The following is an 18,193-nucleotide window of genomic DNA, read 5'->3' as shown; positions in this document are numbered from 1 at the left end:
GATCATGGGCCTCTTGGCTGCATCTCTGATCAGTCTTCTCCTTGTATGAGCTGAAAGTTTAGAGGGACGGCCAGGTCTTGGTAGATTTGCAGTGGTCTGATACTCCTTCCATTTCAATATTATCGCTTGCACAGTGCTCCTTGGGATGTTTAAAGCTTGGGAAATCTTTTTGTATCCAAATCCGGCTTTAAACTTCTTCACAACAGTATCTTGGACCTGCCTGGTGTGTTCCTTGTTCTTCATTATGCTCTCTGCGCTTTTAACGGACCTCTGAGACTATCACAGTGCAGGTGCATTTATACGGAGACTTGATTACACACAGGTGGATTGTATTTATCATCATTAGTCATTTAGGTCAACATTGGATCATTCAGAGATCCTCACTGAACTTCTGGAGAGAGTTTGCTGCACTGAAAGTAAAGGGGCTGAATAATTTTGCACGCCCAATTTTTCAGTTTTTGATTTGTTAAAAAAGTTTGAAATATCCAATAAATGTCGTTCCACTTCATGATTGTGTCCCACTTGTTGTTGATTCTTCACAAAAAAATACAGTTTTATATCTTTATGTTTGAAGCCTGAAATGTGGCAAAAGGTCGCAAAGTTCAAGGGGGCCGAATACTTTCGCAAGGCACTGTACAGGCTATTCAATGGCTAACAAACGGCTCCCAAACGGCACACACCACTAGCAGGACTGTGATGGCAATGGATTCGTCCCTAATGGCACCCTACTTCCTACTACTACTTTTGACCCATAGGGCACTATATAGGGAATTTTGCAACAAATGTGAATTGTGAACGACTCGAAATAGGCTCCATTGTCCACACAATTTTGAGTGGTCTGGTAGGATAAACGCCAAAATACAAAAACAGTTGAGAGTGGTGAGTCGGTAGAGCATGAGACTCTTATTCTCAGGGTCGTGGGTTCGTGCCCCATGTTGGGCACTTCCTTTAACTCCCGAGTGGCGCAGCATCTCAGTGCTAGAGGCCTCACTACAGACCCTGGTTCGATCCCAGGCTGTATCACAACCGGCCGTGATCGGGAGTCCCACAGGGCGGCGCACAATTGGTCCAGCGCCGTCCGGGTGGTGGGAGGTTTCGCCGTGGTAGGCCATCATTGTAAAATAAGAATTTGTTCTTTACTGACCTGCCTAGTTAAATAAAAGGTTAAATAAACATTTAAAAAGCAGCTGATCCCCTGACCTATTGTCCCCGCTGTCTGTCAGTCCTATGACCATCACAACACCACACCGCTGTTAGGGAAAGTACAGTCTGGCACACCCTGACAACAGATGACTAGCAGCTCTGCAATATGTGTGTGTGTTTGAGTTTTGAGAGGGAGATGATAAGATTGACTGGTGAGCCAGCTGTTTCTACATGATGGCACAGATTAAGCTCCTCTTGATCTCCTCTCTCCCTCTCCCTCCATCCTCCCCCTCTTTCACTATCCATCCCTCTCTCTCACCTCCCCCTCATTCCTCCGACATCAGGATTTCTGGCTGGCCAGATGACCTACATACTGCATTGGCTGGGCTGCAGTCACATCCTCACACATACAAACCAGACTGGGTTCAAATACTATTTGAAATGATTTCAAATACTTTAGCTGGGCTTAATTGAGCTTGCCTGGTGCAAAATCTGCCCATCTACCATCCAGGCAGGCTAAAGCCAAGGTTTGACAGATACTTTATTTTAGTGGCTTTCTGCATCATGTATCTTGGTTACATTTCATAGCCTGGCTACCCAAACTCCTTGCTCTGCCACGCCCACGGACGTTAGTTTTTTCTCTGCAATGAGTCTGGATCCGAGTATCTACCCGGCGATTTCTAGGACCCAAACACATTCTAACTGTTCTGAGAGTCCCATTTTGAGGTCACCACAAACGACTTCCAACGAAGGCAGTCTCAGACTGAAGTAACAGTATTCAGCGAACAGAGCAGAGGAATTCAGCCTCCGTCATCATGCAAGTTGCCTTACCCAACCATCTTCAGATGAATGAACGTTCTGTAAATGGCTCTTGATAAGTGTCTGCTAAAGAACTACAATGTAATGGTGATGCATGCATGTGCATCCCCACACAACAAATAGCCCATCTCAAAAGACACACACATCACGATATGGAGAGCTAAGAGAAACAAATGCATATTACATTTGCAGAATGTGGACCTATTCAGGAGAGGGGTGAGGAGATGCTGGCTCTTCCTATTACCAGAAGGTAGTAGAAGCAGAGGAGAGATGGGCCGACATCAGGGGTGTCAAACTCATTTTGGCCCCGGGGCCGCATTCTGTCTTCAACGGAGGTCCGGAAGGCCGCACTGAACATTTTTCAGATTTCCCTCGCCGTCAAAATTCGCAAAAAAGTGGTCCTCTATCATTTGTTTTGGGAATATTCGATGCTCCCTGACTGACTAGCTTTCATTTCAATGATTATTAGCGTGCTGGACACAGTCAAGAAACGGTATGAATGTAGGTTCATGATCATTTCTACTAAGACTGGGAAATGCCAGGGACCTCACGATAGTTAGGTGCCGATACGATGTGTATTGCGATTCTCAACATTCTATATGTAATGCGATTCGATACTGCGATTTAATTTCAATTTGACGTTGCAAAGATATTGCTCACAATATGTCTGCTGCAGAGAGACAAGAGAGCATGATTCATGAATTTACTAAACTAGTTGTAAGTGCTGAAAACATGTTGGCTCACTATTAAAAAAGAAGATGGAGAACAAGCTATAGGATAAAAAATACCGGAGTTTTAGAGCAGGTACAGCCGACTAGCGCTAGCCAAAAGGTATCTAGGAAAAGAATGTGGTACTTGGAATAAAAGTATTCATATAACATTGTCCAAAATAATATTGCGATATGTAACTGTTCGATTTCTCCCCATCACTAATTTCATTTTTTTTTGTCAAAACCGCAGGCCATATATTTGACACCCCTGTCCAACATAAACCTCTCCCAAAGATGTATACAGCTGTATAGCATTTCAGAGGGCTATATAAGGAGATGGGATCAATTACTGACTACATCCCAAAGTGCACCGTATTCCCTACATAGTCTGTTTTTACCAGGGCCTATGAACTATGGTCAAAAGCAGTGTACTTTATAGGGGATAGGGTGGATTAGCTAACTCGTCACAATGGGGTGGTTTAGCTAACTCGTAGGATGGATTAGCTAACTCGTCACAATAGGGTGGTTTAGCTAACTCGTCACAATGGGGTGGTTTAGCTAACTCGTCACAATAGGGTGGATTAGCTAACTCGTAACAATAGGGTGGTTTAGCTAACTCGTCACAATAGGGTGGTTTAGCTAACTCGTCACAATGGGGTGGTTTAGCTAACACGTAGGATGGATTAGCTAACTCGTCACAATAGGGTGGTTTAGCTAACTCGTCACAATAGGGTGGTTTAGCTAACTCGTCACAATGGGGTGGTTTAGCTAACTCGTCACAATGGGGTGGTTTAGCTAACTCGTCACAATAGGCTGGATTAGCTAACTCGTCACAATAGGGTGGATTAGCTAACTCGTCACAATAGGGTGGATTAGCTAGCTGGTCACAATAGAGTGGATTAGCTAACTCGTCACAATAGGGTGGATTAGCTAACTCGTCACAATAGGGTGGATTAGCTAACTCGTCACAATAGGGTGGATTAGCTAACTCGTCACAATAGGGTGGTTTAGCCAGGTCTATTTTAAGAAAGAGAGAACATCATATGTGTGCTTCCGGCTGCAGAATGACAGCTCTAAGTTATACTGAGAGTGCTCAGCAGGAGCTAGAGCATGAACTGCGTATTTCTATTTGAAACGCTGGCTGGTTGGGAAAGGGGTGGTGGGGTGCATGGGCTATTCTAGATGCTGGTTGGGAAAGGGGTGGTGGGGTGCATGGGCTATTCTAGATGCTGGTTGGGAAAGGGGTGGGGGGGTGCATGGGCTATTCTAGATGCTGGTTGGGAAAGGGGTGGTGGGGTGCATGGGCTATTCTAGATGCCTGTTGGGAAAGGGGTGGTGGGGTGCATGGGCTATTCTAAATGCTGGTTGGGAAAGGGGTGCATGGGCTATTCTAGATGCTGGTTGGGAAAGGGGTGCATGGGCTATTCTAGATGCTGGTTGGGAAAGGGGTGCATGGGCTATTCTAGATGCTGGTTGGGAAAGGGGTGGTGGGGTGCATGGGCTATTCTAGATGCTGGTTGGGAAAGGGGTGGTGGGGTGCATGGGCTATTCTAGATGCTGGTTGGGAAAGGGGTGGTGGGGTGCATGGGCTATTCTAGATGCTGGTTGGGAAAGGGGTGGGGGGGTGCATGGGCTATTCTAGATGCTGGTTGGGAAAGGGGTGGTGGGGTGCATGGGCTATTCTAGATGCCTGTTGGGAAAGGGGTGGTGGGGTGCATGGGCTATTCTAAATGCTGGTTGGGAAAGGGGTGCATGGGCTATTCTAGATGCTGGTTGGGAAAGGGGTGCATGGGCTATTCTAGATGCTGGTTGGGAAAGGGGTGCATGGGCTATTCTAGATGCTGGTTGGGAAAGGGGTGGTGGGGTGCATGGGCTATTCTAGATGCTGGTTGGGAAAGGGGTGGTGGGGTGCATGGGCTATTCTAGATGCTGGTTGGGAAAGGGGTGGTGGGGTGCATGGGCTATTCTAGATGCTGGTTGGGAAAGGGGTGGTGGGGTGCATGGGCTATTCTAGATGCTGGTTGGTGTGTGTGTGTGTGTGTGTGTGTGTGTGTGTGTGTGTGTGTGTGCGACTGATCAGGGGTATTTTGGGGAGCTCTCATGGGGAACAGTAAGAGGCCACTGGAGCAGAGCCCTCTGTCAGTGCCTAAGTGGGTAGGCTAGCTGAGGACAACAATCACAATCACTAGAGAGGCTGCTATATTTTAAGCTCCACTCAGTCCTGATGAAGACAAGGCCGCACAGGGACACAGCTCCACTCAGTCCTGATGAAGACAAGGTCATACAGGGACACAAATCCCAGGACTGGACTAGACTAATTGGGCAGAATGGGAATGTCTGTCCCAATCTATCTTTCTTGAATTTGTTTTTCTTACAAAAAATTGTTTGTCACATATTGGTGCGTGTCCATTATATTAGTTATGCATCTCATTTACAGCACATAGGTACAGAGCCTTTGAGCGGAAAACCTGCCAGACAGCACGAGAGCTGATGCTACAGCATCTCAAACAGCAAATGTATATGCCACGTTCACGTGCTTGTCAGAACTACGAAACACTGAAATGTTCAACTTGCCAACTGATTGAATGTGGCACATGTATAACTAAAACCAGTTAGCAAATCGAAAGAATTCAGAGATTCCTAGTTCTGACTAGGAAATGAACGCAGCAATAGGCAACGGAAGACAGGCTCCATCAGTGCTTCACAAACCACTTTGCAATGAGCTAGAAAAAGTATACATTTTGAAAACATACTTACAGTGCAATCGGAAAGTATTCAGACCCCTTGACTTTTTCCACAGTTATGTTACAGCCTTATTCTAAAATGAATTTTAAAAAAAATAAAATCTCAATCCACACACAATACCCCACAATGAAAAAGTAAAAAGGTTTTTAGAAATGTTAGCAAATGCATAATTATTATTATTTTTTTTAAATACCTTATTTACATAAGTATTCAGAACCTGTGTTATGAGACTTGAAATTGAGCTCAGGTGAATCCTGTTTCCATTGATCATCCTGTGGTAAATTCAATTGACTGGACATGATTTGGAAAGGCACACACCTGTCTATATAAGGACCCACATTTGACAGTGCATGTCAGAGCAAAAACCAAGCCATGAGGTCAAAGGAATTATCCGTAGAGCTCCGAGACAGGATTGTGTCGAGGCACAGATCTGGGGAAGGGTACCAAAACATGTCTGCAGCATTGAAGGTCCCCAAGAACAGTGGCCTCCACCTTTCTTAAATGTAAAAAGTTTGGAACCACCAATACACTTCCTACAGCTGCCCAACCCAGCCAAACAGAGCAAATCGGGGGAGAAGGGGCTTGGTCAGGGAGGTGACCAAGAACCCGATGATCACTCTGACAGAGCCTTCCAGAAGGACAACCATCTCAGCAGCACTCCACCAATCAGGCCTTTATGGTAGAGTGTAGAGGTCGACCGATTATGATTTTTCAATGCCGATTCCGATTATTGGAAGACCAAAAAAAGCCGATGCCGATTAAATCGGCCGATTTTTTTATATTTATTTGTAATAATGACATTTACAACAATACTGAATGAACAATTATTTTAACTTAATATAATACATCAATAAAATAAATAAATTAAGCCTCAAATACATAATGAAACATGCACAATTTGGTTTAAATAATGCAAAAACACAGTGTTGGAGAAGAAAGTAAAAGTGCAATATTGCTGTTACATTGCACAACCTTCAATGTTATGTCATAATTACATACATATCTGGCAAATTAGTTCGCAATGAGAAAGGCGGCCCAAACTGTTGCATATACCCTGACTCTGCGTGCAATGAACGGAAGGGAAGTGACACAATTTCACCTGGTTAATATTGCCTGCTAACCTTTCTTTTAGCTAAATATGCAGGTTTAAAAACATATACCTCTGTGTATTGAATTTAAGAAAGGCATTGATGTTTATGGTTAGGTACACGGAACAACGACAGTCCTTTTTCGCGAATGCGCACCGCATCGATTATATGCAACGCAGGGCACGCTAGAAAAACTAGTAATATCATCAACCATGTGTAGTTATAACTAGTGATTATGATTTATTGTTTTTTATAAGATAAGTTTAATGCTAGCTAGCTTCTTACCTTGGCTTCTTACTGCATTCGCGTAACTCCTATTGGAGTGCAATGAGAGGCAGATGGTTAGAGCGTTGGACTAGTTAACCGTAAGGTTGCAAGATTGAATCCCTGAGCTGACAAGGTAAAAATCTGTCGTTCTGCCCCTGAATAAGGCAGTTAACCCACCGTTCCTAGGCCGTCATTGAAAATAAGAATGTGTTCTTAACTGACTTGCCTAGTTAAAAAAAATAAAAAATAAACGTATTTAAAATTGGCAAAATTGGCGTCCAAAAATACCGGCCACTACGATTAATCGGTCGACCTCTAGTAGAGTAGCCAGACGAAAGCCACTCAGTCAAAAGGCACATGACAGCCCGCTTGGAGTTTGCCAAAAAGGCACCAAAAGGACTCTCAGACCATGAGAAACAAGATTCTCTGGTCTGATGAAACCAAGATTGAACTCTTTGGCCTGAGTGCCAAGCATGACGTCTGGAGGAAAACTGGCAACAACCCTACGGTGAAGCATTGTGGCAGCATCATGTAGTGGGGATGCTTTTCAGAGGCAGAGACTGGGAGACTAGTCAGGATCGAGGGAAAGAAGAATGGAGCAAAGTACAGAGAGGTTCTTGATGAGATCTTGCTTCAGAGCACTCAGGACCTCAGACTGGGGCAAAGGTTCACCTTCCAACAGGACAACGACCCTAAGCACACAGCCAAAACAATGCATGAGTGGCTTTGGGACGAGTCTCTGAATGTCCTTGAGTGGCTCAGCCTCTCTGGAGAGGTCTGAAAATAGCTGTGCAGTGACGCTCCCCATCCAACCTGACAGAGCTTGAGAGGATATGCAGAGAAGAACGAGAAACTCCCCAAATACAAGTGTGCCAAGCTTGTAGCATCATACACAAGCCTCAATGCTGTAATCGCTGCCAAAGGTGCTTCAACAAAGTACAGAGTAAAGGTTCTGAATACTTATGTAAATGTGATATCATTTATTTGTATAAATTAGGAACAATTTCTAAACACCTGTTTTTGCTTTGTCATTATGGGGTTTTGTCTATAGATTGATGAGGGGGAAAAAATAATTATACATTTTAGAATAAGGCTTTAACATAACAAAATGTGGAAAAATTGAAGGGGTCTGAATATTTCCCGAATGCACTGTATATACGTTTTTTCTGTCTACCTGTGGTTAAACTGACGTATTACTGACTGCCTTTGGTAAACATGGCATGAAATATGAAACCTGAAAGGACCTACAGACAAAAAAATGCCATGTAGACTTTTCATTTTGACCCGCGTGACTGAAATGCTCCAACTTCGACTGAGTAAAATCCTATCATCAATGCTGTCATTTAGTGGTGCAATCGTGCTGAAGCCAAAGTCAGGACATACCGTCCACTCCCGTACATGGCTTGAGATGGTCGTGAATGTGAACAAAATCCGTGTATAGCTCAAGAAAGAGTAATGCAGTTGATTTGGCTACTACACTTATCCTTAGTGTACTTACCAATAGTCAACTGAACAGTAGGACATGACCAGCATAACTGCAATAGCCTACTCCGACTTCAGCAGTGAAATGCCATCAAATGCACGCATCGTTATGTAGAGCTGCAGACTGCAGTAATGCATGATAGAGTTGCAGTAATGCATAGCAGATCTAGGGTGTCTAGATCTATCTGCAGGTATGCTCTAGGCCAGGGACAGGCTCAGAAATGAGTGACTGAGGCTGAGCCTGTGGCGCTGGGCCCTGCCAAACATGTTCCATGCTGAACCACGGCCAGGGACTTTACAGAGAGAGTCAATCAGTTGGCCAGCTAACTTTGATAAACACTTGGATATAATTTTTGAAGTCTGGTTTATAATAACCAGAAAATGTAGAATATGAGCTACTGATAGAGAGAGTGTTTTACAATGCCAAGGAGGGAACCAAGACTGGTGAAAGGCTGTGGGACATTGGACGTTCAAAGGAAAACGGAGGCCTTTTTTCAGAGGCCGCTCCAGCAAAGCTGTGAGTGAAAAAAAACAGCACAGTGGGTCTTTTAGAATGACTTCAGTCCAGGAGTCTATTACAGTCGCTGTCAGAACAGCTGTGCCCGTTCGCTAAATGTGAGTCACGCCATTATTCCACGTTGAGCCTGCAGCCATGACTTTGAAGTGTATGGTGTCACTTCTGCTGCTCATTTAACTGGCAAGCTTTACTTCTCTCACACTTTCTTTCCATCTGTCTTTAGCTCCCGGCCATCCCCCTCTGAGAATCAAGGACAGTCACAAACTACAGTACTTTAGTTTCGTTCAGAATTACACTAGTGTGGTTGACACGTGTCTCCTGGACGCCCTTCACAGGAGGCTAGTCACCGTGCAGGGTAGACACACACGTAGTTAGTTTCTTGACTGACCTTATTAAAAAGGCACATGCAGCAAAGGCATAAGCAAACAAGATCGCTTGATATGTTTTTTCCACTTTGCTTAACTTCCTTTCATGACTGAGAGGCGAAGTACTCACTCCCTTTTCTTACGTAGCACTATCAGTGTTTTTTCCTGCCCTTACCAACAAAACTGGGCCACAACTAGGCCTGTGCACTATTCCTTGTGAAAGGTGTCTGCTGCTTGTGCGCTCTAAATTCAAGCCGGTAACAAACAACCCTGTAGGCTAGTCAGTGGCTGCTGGGTGTCTCCCGAAGACTGACACATAAATAAAACACAGGGATAATAAACACAGGGATTACTAATGCTGGGAAGAAAGGGACTGATGTATGGGTGGGGGATGGGAGGAAGGAGTGTACAGGGAGACTAGATGAAGGGCACATGGCCACAGACAGAGAGTCGGCTCAAGTGTAGCAAGGGGCATGATGGATAAAGAGATTCACCAAAATACTGTTTGGGACTGTTGTGTCAAAGATGGTTTCTAGGTGACTTAGGCTTCATTTAAAGTCTTGAAGGAGAAAGGAAGCACACAGTAGAGGTCATAAGAACCTCCTTCACAGACAATAGTGATGGAGGGAAAATGACCCAGCCCTGTGAATGAGTGACAGTTCCTATAGCTGCCTCCATTGTCTCAGTGTTAATGAGAGGGCGAACACGTCCTTCCAGAGCCAGCGATTATAATCGTCATCATCCCAATAAACGGTGTGGCTACATATCCAGGCCTGGACTAACGTTTTGTGCATTCAAACAGACGCCATGCTTTGGATATCATCTTCAAAGTGGCTGGGGATAAGTGCCCAACCGTATGGCATTCTCCCACAACAACAGAAATGGGGAGCTCAATGAGGAAAAAGAAGCAGATTAATTTAAAACTAGTACTCACATGGCAGAAGAATGAACCCCAGTCAGTCCACACATAACAGATAGCCCGTAGCATTGTCCATTTACCCTACTCTGAATGTAGCCTAGCCGTAAATGCCATTCCCCTCCATTAGGCTATACCCCTTGCACTCCTGGGAGAAAAGTTACAACTATAAAAAAATGTTTTAAATTAAACGAGTCTGCTAATTTTAGCTGTTTCAATTATGCATTATGGCTGAGTAAATGAGAATCTCTCCCACCCTCTCACTCTGCAGCAATTCCAATACAGCTACCGTTATATCATGACAACCAATTTTTTTTCTGGTCTAAAAACCTCCAAGCTAAAAATAAGGGAATAATGAGTGGTGGAGGAGCAGCCACTGGCAAGCTGCAGGAGGAGTTTTGAGCTTGTGGTTGATTAGACTTGTGTGTGAGGGGAGAACATGGCAGGTTATAGCCTAGCTCTTCAGAGAGCTGACCTCTCTGTCTGACACACATGCCTTCTCTGACAGAGCCATATAGACCTACCTACACAGAATGAGAGTTTGAGCAGGGAGGGAAAAGACAACCATTGATTTGATTTCTACGGCTGGTCATGTCCTACTGTTCTATGGCGTCCACATAATGTAGCTGCAATGGAATTGCATGACGGACTCTAAGAGCATCGTAATAATGCTACTGTCATAGAAAAACAGCAAGGGTAGTAGCTTAACGATTTGAAATGGCCACTTTAGTGCTGCGTTCCGTTTCAAGGAGCAAAACCAGTGTGTCATTTCACAAAGCCCAGGACTATTGGCTTTCAATAGTCCTGTCCTGTGTTGTGTTTATAGGCAACTGCAAAAAAAAAAAAGAGACCGGAAGAGGAAGTATTTTGAGACTATGGAAAGCACACACACACACACACACACACACACACACACACACATACACACACACACACACACATACGTAGAATATCGTCTGCAGTTTGAGCTGAGGGAGGACAGCAAGCCTACATCGAGAAAAACACACTGACCTATGACCACGAGAACCTCCATGAAACACTAGCTCCCACACTAAACCTCACTTAGGAAGGCAGATAGTGAGGATCTACTTACAGGTCCAGATAAATACGGCTGTTCAACAAAAACAAGATACACTCATGAATGTTTTAAACTACTGCTAGCGGAAAGTGAGTGAGTAGCCTAATTGGGTCAGGGTGATGAAGAGTGCATGTTCAGCCCTTTGTGTGGGTGGTCATCTGAGCTACGAGCTGTAGAGGATGTCGGTCACAACCTGAACCCAGCCACCTCAGTGACTGTCATGGGACACACCGGGATGGGACAGTTATGTCTAAGAAAAAGGAAGTTGGGTTGTTTATGAGCTACAATGTGTCTAAAGCCAAATTTATCCCCTATGCAAGTACGCAACAAAAAATGCAGTTTTGCGTACTTGCGTAGCAAAAATATGTGCGCAGCCCCACAATTTGTAACTTGACACAACTACGCAAGATGGCCCTTTTGCATAGCCAATTGCATTCTTCAGGGTATTCTTAAGGCATTATCCATGATTAAATGGCTTCAGACCCATCATGTCTGCTTGTAAAAGCTGGTTTCAGATTATTCAGAACTCTCCACTTCCACATTTAACCCGAACTGGTCTGCACAGTGCATAATGACAAATCTGGCCTGGGATCAGTTGTCTGGGGTTGCGCGCACACACACACACACACACACACACACACACACACACACACACACACACACACACACACACACACACACACACACACACACACACACACACACACACACACACACACACACACACACACACACACACACACACACACACACACACACACACACACACACACACACACACACACACACACACACACACACACACACCATCATGACAAAGGCCAACAGTAAGCCCATAAAGGTTTGATTTTAAAGGCAATATAGAATTTAGCTCTGCAGTTTTCTGGATTCTACAATTATCTTGGCAGTATATTAACATAAGGGATATTCTAGCCAATTATGCGCTTACTAAAGCAGGACTCGACACTTCAAAAGGGGCCGGTGAAGGCTAAACACAGTAGTAGGCCTACATTAGTACTAGACTAAAATTTACAGCTGAAAGATAGAATAAATGTCTGGATACTACTTTATAAACTAATAAGTCTAGATACTATTTTAGATCAACACACATTTCTAGCACGAGAGCTACTTAAAAAAACGTTACGTATAACAATCCCCAAAAATATCACAGCTTTCAAATGGGCACGTTCTTATTTTCTCCCATGAATGATGGTTAATAAACCACTCTGAAGGGAGCCATAGAAAAGTTTATTTTTTTAAATCCCAAATTAGGTTTTATATGGTGTTCAAATGGTGTTCTCAGTCGTATTACAATTGCTAAAAAAAAATTAAAAAAATATGTTCTGAGTCAATGTCAATGCTTAAATCATAATCACCAATGTCTTGTCTGGAAGAAAACTAACAAATTGATCATTTTGTGTAATTTCCCTTTTATTTACAGATCTAGCAAGTGAGGAATGTGGAGTCTAATGTGCCCGGGGTATAGCGATGGTTCTGTAGTGCTGCTGCTTATTTCAAACAACAAATAATATATAGATACTAATTATATACAGTACCAGTCAAAAGTTTGGACACACCTACTCATTCAAGGGTTTTTCTTTATTTTTAATATTTTCTACATTGTCGAAGAATAGTGAAGATATCAAAACTATGAAATAATGCACATGGAATCACGTATTAAACAAAACTTTTTTTTTAACAAAATCAAAATATGGTTTAGATTTGAGATTATTTGATTCTTTAAAGTAGCCATGACAGCTTTGCACACTCTTGGCATTCTCTCAACCAACTTCATGAGGTAGTCACCTGGAATGCATTTCAATTAACAGGTGTACCTTGTTAAAAGGTAATTTGTGGAATTGATTTCCTTTTTATTGCGTTTGAGCCAATCAGGTATGATTGGCCTCCACAATCACCCAACCTCAACCCAGTTGAGATGGTTTGGCATGAGTTGGACCGCAGAGAAGAAAAAGCAGCCAACAAGTGCTCAGCATATGTGGGAACTCCTTCAAGACTGTTGGAAAAGCATTCCAGGTGAAGCTGGTTGAGAATGCCAAGAGTGTGCAAAGACGTCATCAAGGCAAAGGATGGCTACTGTGAAGAATCTAAAATATATTTTGATTTGTTGAACACTTTTTTAGTTACTACATAATTCCATGTGTTATTTCATAGTTCTGATGTCATCACTATGATTCTAAAATGCAGAAAATAGTAAAACAAAGAAAAACCCTTGAATGAGTAGGTGTGTCCAAACCTTTTAATGGTAGTGGACACACCTTCAAAATAGTGGATTTGGCTATTTCAACCACACCTGTTGCTGACCAGTGTATAAAATTGAGTACACAGCCATATAGTAAGCGCATAAAAAAAATAGGTTTTGCCTGTTCTAGGTTGCAAAACTCACTACTGAGTTCCAAACTGCCTCTGGAAGTAATGTCAGCACAAGAACTGTTCATACAGAAATGGTTTGTCGAGATTGGTGTGGAAGAACTTGACTGGCCTGCCTGACCTCAACCCCATTGAACACCTTTGCGATGAATTGAAACGCAAACTGCGAGCCAGGCCTGATTGCGCAACATCAGTGCCCGACCTCACTAATACTCTTGTGGCTGAATGGAAGTCTCTGTAGCAATGTTCCAACATTTAGTGGAAAGCCTTCCCAGAAGCTGTTATAGCAGCAAAGGGGGAACAACTCCATATAAATGCCTATGATTTTGGAATGAGATGTTCGACGAGGTGTCCACATACTTTTAATAATGTAGTTAACCCCAGCCTAACCTTCCACAACATCAAGGAATCATCAACGCATAGGTCGATTAAGGTAGACCCCAGCACCTCGCTGATTCAGAGGGGTTGGATTAAATGCGCAAGACACGTTTCAGTTGAAGGCATTCTGTTGTACAACTGACTAGGTATCCCCCTTTCCTTTCCTTGTATGGCACAAAGACCTGACCAAATGCTGATGTTAGGCTGGTAAGAACATTTCTTATTTTGTGTAGTGGGTCATTTAGGTTGGCAGTAGCATTTTTGATGAAATGCTGGCATCGCATTGAACTAGAAAGCGGTCTTGGGAAAAGAGGGTGGCAAAGAAGGAAGCTGCAAACATAGGATCTGAGCTCCAGTATTCTCTTAGGGAGTTCTTCTTTACTATTCCCATGAGAAGGACTGTCACCAGGAAGGTCTCCATTTCACTAATTGTGGTTGTCACCCATTTAGAGACCACTGAGGGAATTGGAATGACTGGTTTTCATGTAGCTGTTCGAGAGATATCAGATCAAACACAAACACACGCATGGACAAATACACAAAAAGCCCCTCTCCCAAACCAAACTATAAATGCGCCCTTGACTGAATTAACATTTTAGCATTCCACTCATTAAAAGAGCGCTTTCAAAAGAGAGCTTTCAGTTTTTGCTCTGTAAATGGGCCTCTTCAACTCCCACACATTAGACATTTAACATTAAGTAGAACCAAGCATTGACCGACTGGATTGCAAAGCCTAAAACTGACTCGACGTCAAGGTTATAGGTCAAATGCAGTACCTAAGATGTGAATTGGCCTCGCAGGAATGACTGAATAACCCCATGGAAGTGAGAGCGAGAGAGAGAGAAAGAGAAACAGTGCTTAAACAGTCTTTCTTCGCTAACCTTCCATGATTTTCTATGGCGTCCTGTCTCTATTGTCAGGCTACGGTCACTGAATCATTTTATTTAACGTTTATTTATTTCAGGGGACTCCAACCAGGGTCTAATTCTCAATAGTGCTCAATAGTGCTCGGAGAACAAACAATCAACATAATTCAATAAAACAGCTAAACAAAGAAAATACAAGACACAGATACACTACATTTCAACCCAAATAAAACCTCAGTGAATTCATTCCCCATCAGTGTTCTAAAACTGCCCTTTTGGCTCCAGGGATTCAAGATGTAATGACGATTGCAAATGATTCTGAACATGGGGGGGGGGGGGGGGGGGGGGTGTTAAAACTAATGGATGATCTACCTAGGTTGGTAGAGACACTAGGGACATCAAGAGATAAGAAACCCTGTGAGTTGGTTTCGTGCCTCATATTTTTACAATTCAACAGGGAAGTGAGGTACGTTGGAAGCTTGTGCAGCACAGCTGTGTAAACAACAAGTAATATACAGGAATGTAGAGATGTCCGACCTTCTGATAAAATATACAGCGATGAGTATTAAACCGGTCACCTGTGATAAAGCAAAGCGCGCTATGCTACACTGTATCCAAGGGTTTTAGAGTAGTGGCTGCTGCATTCTGATAAATGGTGTCACCATAATCAAGAGCTGGCAGGAAGGTTGCCAGTACAACCTACTTCCTGCCGTTTAGGGAGGCATGATCTAGTTCTAGAAAAGCCTACTTTAAAATCTAAGCTTCTTAACTAGCTCATCTATGTTTTCAAATGTCAAATTATTTAGGCCTCCCGAGTGGCGCAGCGGTCTAAGGCACTGCATCACAGTGCTTCGTGCGTCACTACAGACCCAGGTTCGATCCCGGGCTGTGTCGCAGCCAGCTGCAATCCGGGTTAAGCAAGCAGTGTGTCAAGAAGCAGTGTGACGGGTTTGTGTTTTGGAGGACGCTTGGCCCTCGATCTTTGCCTCTCCCGAGTCCGTACGGGAGTTGCAGCGATGGGACAAGACTAACTACCATTTGGATATCACAAAATTGGGGAGAAAAAGGGGTAAAAAGAACAACAAAATATATATAATAATGTGTAAACTGAAATAATTCTACGAGAATTTGAAAAAAAACATACGCTACATGACCAAACGTATGTGAACACCTACTAGTCGAAAATCATAAAATATGGAATTGGTCCCTTTGCTGCTATAATAGCCTCCAATCTTCTGGAAGGGCTTTCCTCTAGATGTTGGAACATTGCTGCGAGGACTTGCTGCCATTCAGCCACAAGAGCATTAATGAGGTCGGCAACTGACGTTGGGCGATAGGCCTGGCTCTTAGTAGGCGTTCCAATTCATCCCAAAGGTGTTTGATGGAGTTGAGGTCAGGGCTCTGTACATGCCAGTCAAGTTCTTCCACACCGATCTTGACAAACAATTTCTGTATGGACCTAAATTTGTGCACGGGGGTATTGTCTAGAGGTCAAACGATTAATCGGAATGGCCTATTAATTAGGGAAGATTTCAAGATTTCATAACAATCGGAAAAAAAATATATATATATATATATATATATATATATATATATTATTTCTTTCTTTATACCTTTATTTAACTTGGCAAGTCAGTCAAAAACACATTCTTATTTTCAATGACGGCCTAGGAACTGTGTTTTAACTGCCTCGTTCAGGGGCAGAACGACAGATTTTCACCTTGTCAGCTCGGGGGATCCAATCTTGCAACCTTACAGTTAACTAGTCCAACGCTCGATCCACCTGATTACATTGCACTCCACAAGGAGGCTGCCTGTTAAGCGAATGCAGTAGAAGCCAAGGTAAGTTGCTAGCTAGCATTACACTAATCTTATAAAAAACAATCAATAAATCATAATCACTCTATACCTTTTGTATTTCATATACCTTTGACTATTGGATGTTCTTATAGGCACTATAGTATTGCCAGTGTAACAGTATAGCTTCCATCCCTCTCCTCGCCCCTACCTGGGCTCGAACCAGGAACACATCGACAACAGCCACACTCGAAGCAGCGTTACCCATCGCTCCACAAAAGCCCTTGCCCCGGCCCTTGCAGAACAAGGGTAATAACTACTGCAAGTCTCGGAGCGAGTGACGTTTGAAACGCTATTAGCGCACACCCCGCTAACTAGTTAGCCATTTCACATCGGTTACACCAGCCATTAGGCTGATATTCTTGAAGTCATAAACAGCGCTGTTTAGTGCACATATTGCACTTTTACTTCTCCAACACTTTGTTTTCGCATTATTTAAACCAAATTGAACATGTTTCATTGTTTATTTGAGGCTAAATAGATTTTTATTGATGTATTATATTAAGTTAAAATAAGTGTTCATTCAGTATTGTTGTAATTGACACTATTACAAATAAATAAAATAAACATTTTTTTTTTTAAATTGGCCGATTAATATCGGCTTTTTTTGGTTCTCCAATAATCGGTATCTGCGTTGAAAAATCATAATCGGTCGACCTCTAGTATTGTCATGCTGAAACAGGAATGGGCCTTCCCCAAACTGTTGCCACAAAGTTAGAAGCAGAGAAAAAGAGCTTTACACCACTCTAGCCGACGCTCGGGGCGGCAGGGTAGCCTAGTGGTTAGAGCGTTGGACTAGTAACCGAAAGGTTGCAGGTTCAAATCCCCGAGCTGACAAGGTACAAATCTGTCGTTCTGCCCCTGAACCCACTGTTCCTAGGCGGTCATTGAAAATAAGAATTTGTTCTTAACTGACTTGCCTAGTTAAATAAAGGTAAAATAAATTTAAAAAAACAAACATGGTGATCTTAAGCTTGTGTGTGGCTGCTCGGCCATGGAAACCAATTTCATGAAGCTCCCAACAAACAGTTATTGTGCGGACGTTGCTTCCAGAGGCAGTTTGGAACTCAGTAGTGAGTGTTGCAACCAAGGATAGACTATTTTTTACGCACTACGCGCTTCAGAACAGCAGTGCTGTTCTGTGTGCTTGTGGCCTACCACTTCGCGGCTGAGCCATTATTGCTCCTAGATGTTTCCACTTTTGTATATACAGTATACATAATGTTTTTCCCCCGCATGACGTACCAATTAAACAAGGGCTTTCTGCAAGGAAACAAAATCAGATTGCAGCTATGTTAACATAGCCTGGTCAGCAGTAGGGCCAATAGCGTACATAATGCTGTCATCTGCATACAGATTAACGTTACAGGATTTTGCAAATAGACCAAAAAAATAGTGAAGAGGAAAGGTCCCAAAATCGACCTGAGGGACACCTTTAGTAATATATAACAGTGCCCTGTCTGACAGATAGTTCCCAAACCACTTGCAAGACACCTGGTTGAGACCCATTTCAGACAACCTTTGAATGAGTAGGGGATGGTTGACAGAATCAAAGGCCTTGGATAGGTCTATAA

At 43.1% G+C, this 18,193-nt stretch overlaps 1 protein-coding gene across 6 annotated transcripts in view; it reads right to left on the bottom strand.

Moving 5' to 3' along the window:
* LOC139367964 (oxysterol binding protein-like 5) overlaps window positions 1-18,193 on the bottom strand; it is a 109,056-nt gene that overhangs the window by 52,808 nt on the left and 38,055 nt on the right. The window contains exon 1 of one of the 6 annotated variants that reach the window (XM_071106393.1): window positions 10,071-10,352. The exons of the other annotated variants lie outside the window; for them this stretch is intronic. The gene's annotated coding sequence lies outside the window, so the exon portion shown is untranslated. Of the gene's footprint in view, window positions 1-10,070; window positions 10,353-18,193 lie in introns of those variants that run through there. 6 annotated transcript variants of the gene reach the window in all.

This window comes from Oncorhynchus clarkii, chromosome 2, assembly GCF_045791955.1.
Source record: "Oncorhynchus clarkii lewisi isolate Uvic-CL-2024 chromosome 2, UVic_Ocla_1.0, whole genome shotgun sequence".
Classification (NCBI taxonomy): Eukaryota; Metazoa; Chordata; class Actinopteri; order Salmoniformes; family Salmonidae; genus Oncorhynchus; species Oncorhynchus clarkii.
This window is presented reverse-complemented; position numbering and strand designations above follow the sequence as displayed.